A 6,000-nucleotide genomic window follows, 5' to 3' on the forward strand; every position below is an offset into this window, starting at 1 on the left:
ATATTAGTATCATTGCATAGACCCCGTGACACCTATGGGTGGGCAAATTGAGTTTTGATTCTAGTTGTTTGGATTTTGGTTTGAGTTACAACCCGTTTGGATTGGAGAATTCAGTCTAATTGAGTTCGCATTTCGAATTGTTTCAGTATGAAAATTTGGGTCTAAATTTGGGTTTGGTTCAATTTAGATTGCAACAATTCAATTCCAAGAATCACCAGGCCATCGCCTAAAATTCCAAATCTTAAATCCCAATCCTGATGAATGAATGAAAAAAACAAATATCAACTACCAAACATCCTCAACAAGTCTTTTTAAAAGTTACCAAAACAAAAATAAAAAATAAATAACGAGTACTTCAGTACCAAGCTACTGGAGTTAGTAAGTTACATCTCTAAATGACAAACATGACAGGCATTTGAAATTAATCCATAGCATAAACATAACATGGCAGGAGTAATCAAAAGCTTGAAAAAAAAATTTAGTATCTTGGTGCAAATGGAAACTAGTGAAACAATTCAAATTTCGTAAAACACACTTAACAGACAAGACAAAATAACATGAGACACATCAATAATTGTAGACAAAGAAATCAGATCTAATTAAGCACTATTTGCCGAGAAAATACCATATGGCTTTGAGGGTACAATACGTAAACTCCATTAATGGGCAATTGAACAGAGTCAAGATTTAATTAAGCAAGAAGCAGAGGCTAATTATCACATTTATTGACCCTATTACAGCCTCCAGTCTCTTGATACGCTTAATTAAGATTTAATTTTAGCTATGCTTCTTTCTATTCATGGCTAGGACATGAGCTATTTGTTTATTTTTCAGTGCCTGACTGTTGCCCGGTTGAATTACAAAATACAATGTACAAACAACCTTTTTACAAACTAAAACACAACTGTCCCATTTATTCATCATTTGGAATCAATACCAAATACAAGCAGCCATTATACCTTGTGCGGTTGACGACAACGAATGAATGAGGTAGAGACGACTAATAGCATATCTGGAAAATAATTTACTGGGGGCTAAATTAAAAAATAGTAAAATGTAAAAACTGAAACTTGAATATATAAAATTTTTGTAATACATTTACAATTGTTCTCTATGTGGTTTGATATTCTAAAAGCATTATGCAATAGACTCAATATTAATACTATTAAATACATATTTTTCCACATGAACAATCAAATTATCATTCATCCATTCATCTCCCATCCGATTCCGAAGTTCATTATTCACAAATTTCATTGTTGAAAATGTTCTCTCTACTGTGGCTACAGAAATTGGAAGAACTAATGCTAATGTCACCATCAAATATACTAACGAATACACCTTATCTTTTTTTTGTCTCAACCCTTTTTTTAGCAAGGTCACTGATTCCCTTAAATCCCACAAACTCAGTAGTAGAACGCATATCCATTATGTAAGTTTAAAGTTCCATAAGTTGTAGTAGTGAAAAATCCTTTGGATAAAATTGAGCAAGGCATACTAACTTATCCTTATCAAAAGCAGTAAATGAGTCATTTGAACTTAGACATGCCAAACAAAGAAGCAATTCCATAATCACCTCATTGAAATGATTATTTAGCTCTTAAGGTTGCAAATCTAAAATGGCAAAAAATAGCTCAACTTGAAAATAATACATGTTTGAGATCTCTCGAGCCCTATCATGCTTCAAACCCTTGGTAAAAACAAATCATTCATATTAGTGACATCAATATCATGCTTCAAACAAGAAAAAGAAACCTTGCAAAGTAAAGAATCTCACCCATCATCTCTCATCATTTGCAAGTTTTTCTTGCATATTTCAACCAATTTTATGGCATTTAGAATATCTTCATCCTTTATTTGAAGTGTCTGTGACAACTCATTTGAAAGTGCAAATATATCTCTCATCAAATATAAACTAAGCACAAAATCAAAAGATTAAATAAACTCTACCAAATAATTTGCTTGAAATCTCTATTCACTAGAGTTTGACTTATTTTTTTCAACTATCTCAAGCACACTAATAATATGTGGAAACAAAGAGATTATGTGAAGGAACGTACCATAATTGATTAGTATTAAAAATTGTTTAATTATCAAGCGATAATAATGTTATTCTGTGCTTATGTTATAATTTATATTTGTGTTTATATAATATATTAGGAATTATTAATTATGTTTTAAATATATTTAATTTTGTGTATTTTTGTGTGTTTATTAGGTAAAATATTAATTTCACATAATTCGAGGCTCTATACAAATAAATGGAGGTCAAATTTAGATTCCGGAGGTTCGAAAACCTTAAGATCAGTTAAGATCGGCTAATCTTTTCTCTGTGGATCGACCTCGGACTCACCGAGTTATAATACAACAAGACACTCTTATACTTGGGGAGTTAAAAATTACTTTTAAGTTGTGTCAATAATATGAGACCCAATATGTATTAACAAAACATTTCAATGTCGTCTTTTGATTTTTGCCTTGCCTACTCGATAGGTTATCATTTTCAAGTGCTTCCACAATTGAAAGTAATTGGTTCTCTCGAAGAATATCTCGACGTCTACATGAAGCCCCAACAACATTGACAACATTAGCAACTGCATTGAAGAAATAATTAATTTGATCGTGTTTTTTTGCCACAACCACAATAGCTAACTGTAATTGATGAGCAAAACAATGTATATAATAAGCACACTCATTCTCATTCATAATAAGTGTCCTAAGCCCATTGAACTCGCCTTGCATGTTGCTAGCCCTATCATAACCTTGCCCGTGCAACCTAGATATACTTAATCCATGCTTGGAAAATAACTGATCAAGAGCTTCCTTAAGCAAGATAGCGGTGGTACTAGTAACGTGCTTAAGACCTATAAAACGCTCAAAGACAGATATATTTTTATCTACAAATCGCAATGCAACAACCATATGCTCTTTCATAGATACATCATAGGATTCATCAATCAAAACAAAAAATAATGCATCACCCACATCTTTTTGAATTGAAAGTGCAATCACCATATTGTTTCTAGGAGAGTTCTTTAAAGTAACTGTTTTGATATCTTCATTGTGATCGGCAAGAAATCTTAAAATTCGAATATAATTTCCTTGATTACTTGAATTATCAGATTCATCATGACCACGAAATGCAAGCACTTGTCCTAAAAAAACTGAACAACATCAATGGCCAGTTCGATAATCTTTTCGATCTTGATCAGAATGTTTGTTGAAAAATGTTCGAACATGCTGCTCTTGTTTCATTAAATCCTCACAATAAGCCATGGCCTTGTTGTGAGCACTATTAGGACCTTTAATATGCTCTTATAATCTTTTTGGTTTCTTCCAATTTGAGAATCCATTTTTTGTAAATGTCTCACCACTTACTTGTTTACCAATTTCTAGTTTGAAAAGTTAACAACATAAATAATATGCATAATTCTTTGATTTGTTATATTCTAGCCAATTTTCATATATATTGAACCAAGTAAGATTCAATCGTTGCTGTTGCTGCTTAAATTTAGCCTTACAAAAATTGTGGAATTTAGGTTGGCAAGGACCTTTTGTGAATATGCTCTATGAACTTCATGTCAAACATTAGGATTGTAAGAAGAAATTAGGGGTCGTTGACTAGGATTAGAAGGAAGTTCTGACAATTCTAAGTCAAACTTATTTCGTTTTTCTAGACCACTTTCACCTCTCTTTGGAAATGGCGCCATCATCAATTTTCTTTTAAAATACTTTTCCATATCTGTTTTAAAATTATATATGTGAGTGCTTATATAAAAATAAATTAATTACAATAAAAAAGATTGATTTACAAATAGCTATAAACAAAATCACCGAAAAAGATGTAAATACTAGAATTAGTCACTTGAACAATTACAATTTGTATAAAAATATATTGACATATGAAAAGAAATAAAATACTAAATTATTAACTTAGCATGAAAAAAAATCTGAAAAGGACATGTTAACCTGATGCAAAATTGATGTAAAGGCAAACTCAATTGCCAGTCCAACGTCCCAGCCACCCAACCCCACAATAATTAAATAAATCACACATTCCTTCTCCTTTTGCTTTCTTTACTAAAATTATGAGAATAAAGAATGAAAAACTACTACTTACAACTTGCTCTCTTCGTTCAAGGCAATCCTTAATTATAAGTGTGGCATTCATGATTCAGTAATTGAGATTATAAATATTTTGGGTTGTGAGCTTTGTTTTTTTAAGTCAAATTATGACTTTACAATTATTAAAATAATAGTTTAAATTTTAAAGAATGGGGCTATCTAATGATTTGATGGGGCTATTTAGAAATTTATTAATTTTCTTTTAAACAAAAAGGTTAATTTTTTCCAGTGGGGGCTTGAGCTCTCGCTGGTCCTACAGTGTATCTGCCTCTGGCGACGACAGTTAGGAGAGACAAGAACAATTGTAAAGAAAGCGAATGGCTTAAGAATAGTAGAGACAACAGAAGCTGGAAACCTCAAACAAGGTAGCAAATCAGCTCAAGGAACGCCTAAAAGCTGCACAGTGGTAGTAGTGTCATTGACACTTAATAGCTTAAGGTTATGGTTGTGCTTGTGGTGTGCGTAAGTGAGTGAGTGTGTGTTTTGCTAGCTTGGGTTATGGTCACTGGTGAAAGAATTGAGGATTACTTTGCTTGCATTGATTCGTTATGTTTTTCCTTTATCCTTTTATTTTATTTTATTTCTTTTGGCAAACCCGATCGGGTTTTATTTCCGATCGAGTTTTATTTTGATTCGATTTCAAACCGAACTAAAATAGAAACCGATCAGATTCTAAATTTGAATTCAATTATGTTTTAAACCAAGTCAGTTGAATTCAAAATTGCCACCTTACATGACTGGGATTCCAACGTACCAATTAAGATGTCAACGAATAACATTTATGTTGTAAATTGTGGATTGTGGACGTAGATTCCACCAAATGGAAGTGCCCCCCTCCCCCCATTTATGTTCTTCTATTATTAAAAAATGGAAGTGCTCTCCCAATTCATGTTTTTATATTATTAAAAAATATAAGTGTTCCTCCCATTAATGCCTATATATTTCCATTCTTTTGCAAATAACATTACAATTTATTTTTTCTGCTGGAAACAAACTTATCAATTGCCTCAAGCTTGCTTTTGCTGTAATTTTTATTGTTTTAATTCATTAGTGATTCCACATGTGTACTAAGGGTGTACCAATTGAAAAAGTTTTTGTATCCAAATTTATAGCACGTTACCAGCACGATCTTGCTCTGGTATGGGAACCATTTATCCCTTTACTCTTTATTTTCCATAGATTTATTTAAAATTACTCTTATAAATAACGCTAATTATTTACACTCTTATCAATATTTATTTGTTTATGATAATATCTCACTTGACAAAATTGGAATTTAACGTCTTGGATATATCCTGCAAAAATTATTTATTCTGGATCTTGAATGCTGGAACTCATTGATGCTTCATGCCTTACTAACACAATAAAAAATAATAATGACTCATCCTTTCAGGTTCGAGCCAATGTTATGATTTTTGTTGCATCATCATCTCCACTAAGCATTGAAAACAAAATATCTCCTTATGAACAGTGGCGGATCTAGAAAAATAATTTACGGGGGGCTAAATTAGATAATAATAAAATATAAAAAACTAAAATTTTGAATATATAAAATATTTACTAATACATTTATAATTATTCTCTATGCATTTTCATAATTTAAAAATGTTATGCAATAGACTCATTATCAATATTATTAAATTTATTGTTTCCTATATAAGCAACCAAACTATCATTTATCATATCCGATTCCAAAGATGATTCATCATGAGGTTTATTACTGAAAACATTCGCTTTACTATTATTATAGAAACTGGAAGAATTAATCATATTTTTGACAATAGAAAATATTTTGGGTGGTGGGCTATCATTATTTTTAATTAAGATATAGATTTTTATAATTCTTAAAAGTTAATGTTTAAATTTTACAGGATT

Source organism: Citrus sinensis, chromosome 6 (genome assembly GCF_022201045.2).
Source record: "Citrus sinensis cultivar Valencia sweet orange chromosome 6, DVS_A1.0, whole genome shotgun sequence".
Classification (NCBI taxonomy): domain Eukaryota; kingdom Viridiplantae; phylum Streptophyta; class Magnoliopsida; order Sapindales; family Rutaceae; genus Citrus; species Citrus sinensis.